This window comes from Bos grunniens, chromosome 3 (assembly GCF_055505025.1).
Source record: "Bos grunniens cultivar Pamir isolate PY7600 chromosome 3, Bosgru_T2T1.0, whole genome shotgun sequence".
Taxonomy (NCBI): Eukaryota; Metazoa; Chordata; class Mammalia; order Artiodactyla; family Bovidae; genus Bos; species Bos grunniens.
Window position 1 is genome coordinate 103,262,592 of NC_141167.1, and position 12,140 is coordinate 103,274,731.

Consider the following 12,140-nt stretch of genomic DNA (forward strand, 5'->3'; position numbering starts at 1 on the left):
TACGAATAATATAAAAGATCTTGCCCTGTTGAAGTTCAATGACATACATTTTCAGCATAATAGAATAATAATGATATACATTTAAATTAAGAATGCAAATACCTTTATGGAGCTAAAATGGAATGAACAATCAACATGGCTTTTATGCAGAGAAGCACCAAGGGAGTAGCACCAGGACTTTTAGTAGACAAAGTTGGAAGTAGAGAAACTGGGAAAAACAGGCAGCAATATGGGACCATCAGAAGACATTTCAAACTGAGACTTACAGAACATCATAGGAACAAATTAAAAGAAGAGACTCAAACAGTTATATTATACATCTTCCTTACTTGGCATTTTATTAACCTTACGAAAGAAACATTAAAGCCTTAACTGAAGACTCACAGCCAGAGGTGGATCTGTCAATTTAACCCAGATCTCTCTGGCTCTAGAAGACTAGAAGATTTTTTTTTTTTTTTTACTATACTAGACGGCTCAGTTTAAGGAGGCGGTTTTAGGGGAATCTAGAAGGCTAATTACAAGTCAATCCTAAAGGAAATCAATCCTGAATATTCATTGGAAGCCCTGCTGCTAAAGCTGAAGCTCCAATAATTTGGCCACCTGATGCAAAAAGCCGATTCATTGGAATAGACCCTGATGCTGGGAAAGATTGAGGGCAGGAGGAGAAGCGGTCAACAGAGAATGAGATGGTTGGATCCATTGCTGACTCAATGATATGAGTTTGAGCAAACTCGGGTAGATGGTGATGGACAGGGAAGCCTGGTGTGCTGTAGTCTGTGGGGTTGCAGTCACACATGACCTAGCGACTAAACACATGGAAGGCTAATATGGGCTTCCCTGGTGGCTGAGATGGTAAAGCGTCTGCCTGCAATATGGGACACCTGAGTTTGATCACTGGGTCAGGAAGATCCCTTAAACAAGGAACTGGCAACCCATTCCAGTGTTCTTGCCTGAAAAATCCCATAGACGGAGGAGCCTGGTAGGCTCTAGTCCATGGGGTTGCAAAGAGTTGGGCATGACTGAGTGACTTCACTCGCTTGCGGGTTCACAGGAGTGGATTCTAGACTCAGAGTGAAGAGGCTTTTCTTCGATAAATAAGAAAGCTAAGCCTAAAATAATGTTAACTTAACCTTTTAAGCACAAGTCAACCTGGAAATAGCAAAGAGAGGCTGAGTCACATTCTAGGTCCAAGACTAAAAGAATGATCCTTCCAGCCAGGGGAAAAGCCCAAATAATAAACTGGTGACTGGAGTTGAGGCTTGGGCTTGAAACAGATGGATCTTCACACTAATTTAAGGATGATGAGAAAGCAGACGGTACCGGCACCAGACCTGAAAGCATATTCGGTAGACAGTTCCTGGGGACCAAGCTGCCTGCGGAAGTGATTGATGTTATTGTTCAGTCACTAAGTCATGTTTGACTCTGTGACCGCATGGACTGCAGCATACCAGGCTTCCCTGTCCTTCACTATCTCCCAGAGTTTTCTCAAACTCATATCCACTGAGTCAGTGATGCTATCTAACCATCTCATCCTCTGTTGTCCCATTTTCCTCCCTCCTTCAATCTTTCCCAGCATCAGGATCTTTCCCAATGAGTCTTTGCTCTTCGCATCAGGTGGCCAAAGTTTTGGAGCTTCAGCTTTAGTATCAGTCATTCCAATGAATATTCAAGATTGGTTTCCTTTAGGATTGACTGGTCTGAACTCCTTGCAGTCCAAGGGACTCTCAAGAATTTTCTCCAGCACCACAATTCCAAAGCATCAATTCTTCGGCGCTTAGCCTTCTTTATGGTCCAACTCTTACATCCATATGTGATTACTGGAAAACCCATAGCTTTGATTACATGGACCTTTGTTGGCAAAGTGATGTCTCTGCTTTTTAATACACAGTCTAGGTGATTACTAGGTAGATATACTTATTGTCACTCATTTATGGATGAGGGAACTGAGGGCCAGATACATTAAGCAACTTGCCCAAGCTTACATATCCAGTGTGTGGCAGAAGTGGGATGTGAGCCCAGGTTGTCTGGCTTCAGAGCTAACTCTGTCTACTGGCTGCATTGCCTCTTTGGATGGTACCTCCTCTATGAAGCCCTCTCAGTCTCCCCATCTGAGTTCCCAGAGAGCCAAGTTATATTTTCACGAGTATTCACATGGATACTTTAATTACCTGTACCTTTAATTACCTTGCATTTTTTCTCTCTCTCTCTCTTTTTTTATTTGTACAGATGTGAGCTCCTCATGAACAGAACTGAGGCCTTGTATTCCCTCTACATCAGCACAGGTGCCTGAAACTCAGTGACATTCACTGGAGGCTTGCTAGATAAATGTCTTATAAGACGAGATTATTTGTTTAAGCAGTAGTCATCAACTCTAGCTCACTTAGGCAGAATAGCATTTCATAGGAAGGCTATCTACAGGTTTATAGACTCAACTGGAGGGTAAAGAACTATGCTAAGAAAATAGGCAGAAAACTAATGGAGTGAAGCAGCAGAGATTTGTTCAGGATTTGACTGTGTGGGAAAAGGATGAATTATTACAGGCAAGGTACTCAGAACATTATTAGTCATGTTGTAAGAGACTGGCAATGTTTGCTGTTATCATGCATGTTGGGTCTTGAGTATTTCATTCTCCGGCTGGAGGAAGAAGGACCAGCATATAACAAATCCTCTGCCTAACAGGGTGTGGTGTGTTAGGGAATTTCTGGAAGCTTGATGTAGCCAAGCAGTAAAAGATGCCAAGAGGGCAGAGCAGGGGTAAAGCAAAAGCTGAGTCTGTAAAGGAAGACAGAAAGCAGAGCAGATAGCGCCTTGTGACTATGTATAAGAATAACGTCCTCGTTTGGAATTTGTTCTACAGGCAAACCAGAACCAACGGTGGCTTTTAAATAGGGCAATTGAAGTGCTCAGCACACACACAGGGTCTGTTTATGAGTTGCCTGAGGCCCATTTAATCGCATATGAATGAGTTTCCCTGCTAGGGATAGAAGGGCAAGCAGGACTGGAAGACTTCTGACCTTGACTCCTGGACTCCTGAACACTGGTGAAAATCGCTTAAGAACTTACATATAAATCTTGACCACATCTTGATAGTGAAGCATGTGAAGCCATGACTGCTCAGGTGACCCTAAGAGTCTGGAGGACTTCATCAGGGAATTGTCCTGGGGCCAGCAAATCCTGAGCTGGCTTTGAGGGAGGGGTCTTGGTTTGCCTCATCTTAGCTATGAAGGAGGGAGCTTCTCTGGTGGTTCAGACAATAAAGAATCTGCCTGCAATTCAGGAGACCTGGGTCCTATTCCTGGGTCAGGAAGATACCCTGGAGAGGAGAATGGCAACCCACGCCAGTATTCTTGCCTGGAGAATTCCATGGACAGAGGAGCCTGGTGGGCTACATACAGTCCATAGATCACAGAGTCAGATATGACTGAGTGATTGACACTTTTCACTTTCTTCCTCAATGAAGGAAGGCAGAGCCAGAGACAGGTCTACCTGGCCTATGGTCACATTGCAGAATTCCATAGCTGACTCGACTGTGGCCCTTCTCCCGCTGTATTGTGCTGCTGCCACAGGCAGCCTCGACAGGACTCTTGGCTGCAAGTCAGGTGGAATAGTTCCCAGCATAGCTTCTGGGGCCACTGGGAGGAATCCCTCAAGAAACAGCCATAAATTCATCTACAAGATTCAAAGAGAACCTCGTAAATGCTCTCCAGCAGTGTCTGTGTGTGGGTGAGAGACTCTTTACGAGCTCTGCAAGCCTGAAACCACCTTGTAAAGGCAGAGCGCAGGGCTGAGAGGAAGCACTCCTGGGGTGGAGCGCACACGCATCTACCTGCAGGGCCGCCTCCTCCTCGGCCAAAGCTGAGAGCCTATTTAAGGAAACTCAAGTGGATTTAAAGGAACACAATTATTTTTCCCTGAAAAAAGTAATATGTGTTCATGATGGAAAAATTGCAAAATGCAGAAAAATACAAAGAAGAAAGTAAAAATCTCATAATTTCACAATTCAGAATTCACTGCTGACATTTGACTTGTAGCTGTTTAGTATTTCATTTACACATGCAATCTGTATGTATTGCTGCTGCTGCTGCTGCTGCTGCTGCTAAGTCGCTTCAGTTGTGTCCAACTCTGTGCGACCCCAGAGACGGCAGCCCACCAGGCTCCCCCGTCCCTGGCATTCTCCAGCCAAGAACACTGGAGTGGGTTGCCATTTCCTCCTCCAACGCATCAAAGTAAAAAGTGGAAGTGAAGTTGCTCAGTCATGTCCGACTCTTCGTGACCCCACAGACTGCAGCCCACCAGGCTCCTCCATCCATGGTATTTTCCAGGCAAGAGTACTGGAGTGGGGTGCCATTGCCTTCTCTGTATGTATTGGTATTGTATAAATGTATATGTGTTTGTGTATACATATATATATATATATATATACATATATATGTATTTTTATTACAGTAAATTAAATACAATTTACCATTTTATTACTTTTAAGTGTTCAGTTCTATGGCATTAAGTACATTTGCACTGTTATGCAATTCTCTCCACTATCTCCAGAAAATTTTCACCTTCCCAAATTGAAACTCTGTACCCACGGAACACTAACTCCCCAATTACTCCCTCTCCCATCCCTGGCACCCACCATTTTATTTTCTGTCTCAAAGCCTGACTACTTTAGGTACCACATGTAAGTGGAATCATGCACTATTTGTCTTTTTGTGACTGACCTTTTACACCTACCATCATGCCCTAAAGATTCTTTCATGTTGTCGCGTGTGTCAGAGTTTCATTCATTTGCTTGAATGGAATGTCATTATATTTCACTGTGTGTGTACAGACCACATTGCGTTTATCTATTTGTCCACTGATAGACACTTGAGCTAATTCCACCTTTTGACTATTGTGAATAATGTGGCTGTGAGCATGAGTTTACAAACATGTTTTGAGTCCCTGCTTTCATTCTTTTTGGGTGTATACCCAGAAGTGAAATTGCTGGATCATATAGTAATACTGAGCTTCCCTGGTGGCTCAGATGGTAAAGAATTTGCCTGCAATGCAGAAGACCCGGGTTCGATCCCTGGGTCAGGAAGATCCCCTGGAGAAGGGAATGGCAACCCACTCCAGTATTCTTGCCTGGAGAATCCCATGGACAGAGGAGCCTGGTGGGCTATAGTCCATAGGGTTGCAAAGAGTTGGACACAACTGAGCAACTAATACTTTCACTTTCACAGTAATACTATGTTTTATATATTTTAAAAATTGATAATATACTCACAATTTTATATCAAATTGTGAGCATTTTCAATGTCATTATAAACTCCTTTAAAACCTAGTTTTTAATGACAACCTAGTATTTATTGGAGAAGGTAATGGCACCCCACTCCAGTACTCTTGCCTGGAAAACCCCATGGATGGAGGAGCCTGGTGGGCTGCAGTCCATGGGGTCGTGAGAGTCAGACACAACTGAGCGACTTCACTTTCACTTTTCACTTTCATGCATTGGAAAAGGAAATGGCAACTCACTCCAGTGTTCTTGTCTGGAGAATCCCAGGGACGAGGGAGCCTGGTGGGCTGCTGTCTATGGGGTCACACAGAGTCGGACACGACTGAAGTGACTTAGCAGCAGCAGCAGTATTTATTATCTTGGCATCCTAATCTTAGATATTTTTATTATTTCTAATTTTTCACTAGTACAATACTATAACAAACATCCTATACACAAATATTTGAATATATCTGATTATTTCCTTAACATGATAAACTCTTAGAGGTAAAAGCATTGTCAAAAGATAACATTTTTAAAGCTTTTGATGTATATTTATACATTTTTCCTGTAAAATTTTCTCCAATTTTATACACTTCAGTGATGTTTTACCCACTTTACTCTAACATTTATTAAAAATAATTCATTCTTTTTGCAATCTGACCCACCACCAACAACACATTTCTGGTCCTGGCTTCTTAAGAACCTTATCAGGCTAAGGTTGTGGGTATACAAATTAGAAAGGAGACTTTGGAAGTATTATTATAATTATCATTATTAGAGAAGAAGAAGAGAAACTGGCAGTTTATTGTATGAAAAAAAGAGAGGAAGATTGGTAAAGCGGTAGGGCTAAGTGCAGATAGGTAGGGAGAGGGGAGAGCCCAGGGCACTGATGTGTGTTAAGCATCTGTGCATGCTTTACATATGGTATTACTCTGTCAACAGCTCTATAAGTTATAAGCTATGGTTTTTCCAGTAGTCATGTACTAATGTGAGAGCTGGACCATAAAGAAGGCTGAGAGTCAAAGAACTGATGCTTTCGAATTGTGGTGCTGGAGAAGACTCTTTTTTTTAAATATAAATTTATTTATTTTAATTGGAGGTTAATTACTTTACAATATTGTGTTGGTTTTGCCGTACATCAACATGAATCCACCACATGTATACACGTGTTCCCCATCCTGAACCCCTGTCCCTTCTCCCTCCCTGTACCATCCCTCTGGGTTGTCCCAGTGCTATCATATATGAAACAAATCGCCAGTCCAGGTTTGATGCATGATGCTGGAGAAGACTCTTGAGAGTCCCTTGGACTGCAAGGAGATCATGCCAGTCAATCCTAAAGGAAATCAACCCTGAATATTCATTGGAAGGACTGCTGCTGAAGCTGAAGCTCCAATACTTTGGCCACCTGATGAGAAGAGCTGATTCACTGGAAAAAACCCTAGTGCTGGGAAAGATTGAGGGCAAAAGGAGAAGTGGGTGGCAGAGGATGAGATGGTTAGATAGTATCACTGACTCAATGGACATGAGTTTGAGCAAGCTCAGGGAGATAGTGAAGGACAGGGAAGCTTGGCATGCTGCAGTCCATGGGGTTGCAAAGTATCATACACTACTTAGCAACTGAACAAGGATGACAAGGAACATATGATGACCTTTATTTTCCAGTGAGGAAACTGAAGCTCGGAAAGAGCCGTGGTTATAAACTTACATAGATGGTAGGTGGCAGAGCCAATTCAGCTAACACAGATACTCTGACCCCCAGGACTGGCACTGATCTCTTTCTTCACTATGATGCTCTCAGGAGAAAACCAGAGCCTTATGATATAGGACCAAGAAGATGTGTGCAAGGTCAAAAGGAAAAAGCTTGGTACAGACAAATTTTGTTGTTAGTTCCTAGATCCAGGGATAGGTATGGGCTGTAATTCTGTGTAAGGGGATGAAAGTTGCCTCCATGTGGTAGATGGTCAAACTCCCCTGCAAAAGTGTGTGGATTTAGCCCTTGTGGCATGCCATGGAACTAAGTAATCTGATTGACTCAACAGATCTCACAAAACACAGCGGAGCCACCTGCAGGCCCCACGTCTTCCTAGATGAGGTCCTTATGGAAATGTGTGTAGCAGAGTCATCAGTAGCTTATCCTGATGGCAAAACTCAAACGGGGAGGCAGATGGCCAAAACCAGCTAAGTGAGAAAGATCAGGTTATGGGTAGAAAATCAAATCTGTGGTTAACCTCAGATTTCTGCATTGCTGCCTAAGTGGGGATAAATTATACCCTATGTTATGTTAAGGTGTGACTTAATCTTTCATTGTTTGTGGGTGTAATTAAGTTTTCCAACACCCTTTCATAAGACAAACACTTCAACAATACATATGGTCACTGATCTTATCATAAAATAGACGCTCTAATTAGAGCAGTGAGTTCCTGGCTAGTGTGTCATGGAAAACTGAAGTGGATTTTAGTCCTCTGTTTTATTAGGATTACTATGTGTTTGTTGTGAATGGTAGGTAGTGGAAAAAATCCTCGATGAAATGCCAGAGTGTTTTTGGTGGAGAGGGTGTTACAGTTATTGTGAGTAGAGTTACAAAACATCTTTCTTTGCACTGGAGAATAAGTGCAGATAACCATTTTCAAGACTGACAGTGGTCATAATGGAGCCACCTGGAATCATACCAAAGCTAAGATTAGTTTGGGGGGCCTATAGGCAGACAACATGGGCATTTGCTCTCTGAGTGCAGATTCTTTGGTTGTTTCAATATACTTTCCATTCAGTTCAGTTCAGTTCAGTTCAGTTGCTCAGTCATGTCCGACTCTTTACTTTCCATTACATCTATTAATTTCATTTAAGTTCCTTGACAAAGAGACTAGGTCTGGTTCCTTTTATAAAATGCCAAGCATAAAATTGTTGTTGTTGTTGTTCAGACGCTCATTTGTGTCCAACTCTTTGCGACCTCCATGGACAGGAGCACACCAGGCTTCCCAGTGCTTCATTGTCTACCAGAGTTTGCTCAAAAATGATAGTCCATTGAGTCGATGATGCCATCTGACCGTCTGATCCTCGGTTGCCCTCTTTCCCTCCTGCCTTCAATCTTTCCCAGCATCAGGGTCTTTTCTAATGAGGCAGCTCTTCACATCAGATTGCCAAGGTATTGGAGCTTCAGCTTCAGCATCAGTCCTTTCAGTGAATATTCAGGGTTGATTTCCTTTAGGATTGACTGGTTTGATCTCCTTGTACTCCAAGGGACTTTCAAGAGTCTTCTCCAACACCACAGTTTAAAAGCATCAATTCTTTGGTGCTCAGCTTTCTTTATGGCCCAACTCTCACATCCATACATGACCACTGGAAAAACCATAGCCTTGACTAGACGGACCTTTGTCAGCAGAGTGATGTACCTGCTTTTTAATATGCTGTCTAGGTTGTTCATAACTTTTCTTCCAAAGAGCAAGCGTCTTTTAATTTTATGCCTGCAGTCACCATCTGCAGTGATTTTAGAGCCCAAGAAAATAAAGTCTATCACTGTTTCCATTGTTTCCCCATCTATTTGCCATGAAGAAGTGATAGGACCAGATGCTGTGATCTTAGTTTTTGAATGTTGAGTTTTAAGCCAGCTTTTTCACTCTTCTCTTTCACTTTCATCAAGAGGCTCTTTAGTTCCTCTTCGTTTTCTGCTGTAAGGGTGGTGTCATCTGCATATCTGAGGTTATTGATACTTCTCCCAGCAATCTTGATTCCAGCTTGAGCTTCATTCAGCCTGGCATTTCACATAATGAATAAAGTTGGTATTTGGTAAATGCATAGTAATATACAAATAAGCATGCAGCATAGCCTTGCATTTTTATTATTTGTGATTATTTATATTTGAGATTAGGATTAAAAGACTACAGTCCATGGGGTGCCAAAGAGTTGGACACAACTCAGCAACTGAATACCAGCAAATTATAAAACAAGGTAGATTTCAGCCTGTGTATGGGAATTTTCCTCTGTGGATGGTAACTTTCCCTTGGAAGAAAAAAGTAGAACCCAAATGATGAGTATATGAGGATAGGTAATGAAATGTCTCATGAAACGAGATGGATTTTTCTGGTCAGTGTAGCCCAGCTTGTTCTAGTTTGCTAAATATACCTCTCAAATTTAGACGGAAAAGTTGGGGCCCTGATAGGTGACTCTGGTTTCCCCAACCACACACACCCTCTGTTCTGCTTCCTGAATCTTGTGAAAAAATAAGCCAATTAGAGATCCACTCCCTACCCTCTTCTTAGGTCACAGCCTAGTAATCCTGAGAGGGAGATCGATGGTGGTAAGAAAACGATTTTACCTGGTGAACAGAACAGGGGTTTGAGAGAGAAGGGAGGAGGGCTGCTGTTGCATGGGTACATTTAGAATAATTCTCTGACATTCAGCCCTGATCCTCAGATTTTCTTTGATATGCAAATCTCCACAATTGTGACATGGTCAAGATCAGCTGCTAAAAGCCTTAATTATCCTTATAAGAAAGAAAGCCCAACCTGTGAGAAGCCTCTATATCGGATCAAGGTCAAGCCAATTAGGACCATTTGTAACTTATCCTCCTTCTTCAAACATCCCTTGCTTTATAAATAGCTAGAAGCTATTCTGCAATCATTTACCTTTGTATAATGTATATAAGCATATACATATAGTTTTCATAAGATTACCATTTTATATGTTTTACATAGAGATACATAACTTACAAATATAATTTACATAGTCATCTGCACATGTAATAATAGATGTACATTTTCATATAGATATTTATCTGGCAATTTGCATTAAGAGGAGGGTATGGAAGGAATTTATTGTTGGTTTTTTTTGTATTCATCTCTTTGCTTGCTTATTTTATGATTTCTCTATGATAAATATCAAATTTTCTCAGTTTAAAAAAGGATTTCGGGAATTCCCTGGCAATCCAGTGGTTAGGACTACACAACTTTCACTGCCAAGGGTCTGGGTTCAATCCCTGACTGGGGAACTAAGATCCCAGAAGCTGCACGTCACCCAACCCCGGCCAAAAAAAAAAAAAGATTTGTTTTTCTTTATTTAAGATATTTCCTTGGAGAAATATCTTAAATACTCCAGTATTCTTGTCTGGGAAATCCCATGGACAGAGGAGCCTGGTGGGCTATAGTCCATGGAGTTGCAAAGAGTCGGACATGACCTAGCAACTAAACAACAACATTTAGGATACTTAAACACATGCACTGAGTTCCCACCTGCTCAGTACAGGGTGACCCAAAGTCCAAGTAGAACCTGGGGTCTGGAACAGCAACAGGCTATCTCATTACCACAAAAGGTTTTACATTTTAATTTTTCTGAGAGAGTTCAGTTCAGTTCAGTTCAGTCGCTCAGTTGTGTCCGACTCTTTGCGACCCCATGAATTGCAGCACGCCAGGCCTCCCTGTCCATCACCAACTCCCGGAGTTCACCCAAACTCATCGAGTCCGTGATGCCATCCAGCCATCTCATCCTCTGTCGTCCCCTTCTCCTCCTGCCCCCAATCCCTCCCAGCATCAGAGTCTGAGAGAGTAGAGGCTTCCAATGGCATCATTACTATATTGGCTCCCAGGAATCCAACAAGCATTCCTATTAGAGCTGACTTCATTTTATCTCTGGTGATGTCATTTGTTTTTCAGAGAATCCTTAGATAAACTAGAACAATTATTCTTCCACATTTCACCCAGAGCCATGAGCCTCAAAACTGCCTCAGCTGCTGTGGTAGCACCAGTGAATGGGAGTCTCTTCCCCTAGAGATCCATTTAGTGCTGTAAGAGGAAGGCTCAGGAGCCCCTCTCAGCCTTGATGGGTAGAAGGCCATACATACTGCCTTGAGAGATTAGCTGTGTCTGTGTCTGGACAGGCCCCAGTCCAGCTCCTCAGACCCTCCACAATCACTGGCCTTGTGGATTTCAAAGTTTCTCACCATTCAGGCTGGAGAAGGCAATGGCAACCCACTCCAGTACTCTTGCCTGGAAAATCCCATGGACGGAGGAGCCTGGTAGGCTGCCGTCTATGGGGTCGCAGAGAGTCAGACACAACTGAAGGGACTTAGCAGCAGCAGCATCACCATTCAGGCAACAATAGAGGCAAAACCATTTGGCTTTTTTTTCCCTTAGTTTTTTCTCTTTGTTAAATGGAAATACATAAGGATAGAATTGTGCCCACTCCATCCCAAACCTTGACCACTTTTTGCAAATGGGTAGAAAGGAATCACCGTTTATTGCCTGTAGTTCACATATAACTGGGGAGCACTCAGGACACTCCACACAGAGTTAAGGGGCCTACATCAGCTCTGGGATGACTCTAGAGTGGTCCTGTGAGTGGCTAAGACAAGGGTGAGCCACAGCCATGGTCTGAAGGGCCCTGGGAGAAGTGCATAGACTGCTGTCTTCTGCTTTGAGGCAGGAGAGACAAGGGGTGTATACCTCACTGCCCCTCCGCATGGACTGTTCCAGGTGTTAATTTCTCACGTGAGATAATCAGGTCCCCATAAGGCCATCCCTGCCCAGTGGAGCTACAGGCCTGACAAGAGGTCTAGCTCCACAGATGAAGCAGGGCCTGTCCCATACCAGGTGCGAGGAGCCCATCTGTCAGTGGGAGCAGCTCTGTGAAGGACACCTCCCAAAAAACAAACACATAAACAAAAACAAACATGCCCACTGTCAGTTCTGCAGCTCAGAGCAGCCTGGGGTGAGTCACTGCTGAGATTTCAGGGTCACTTCCTCCAGAGGCTGCTGTGCCTGATGCCACGCTACTGAGCCTGTCCTGGTTTCTGATACCATGTTCCATTCCAGCATAAACCAATTTGTTGCAGCAGTTCCTTTCAGTTCAGTTCAGTTGCTCAGTCGTGTCCGACTCTTTGCAACCCCATGAATCA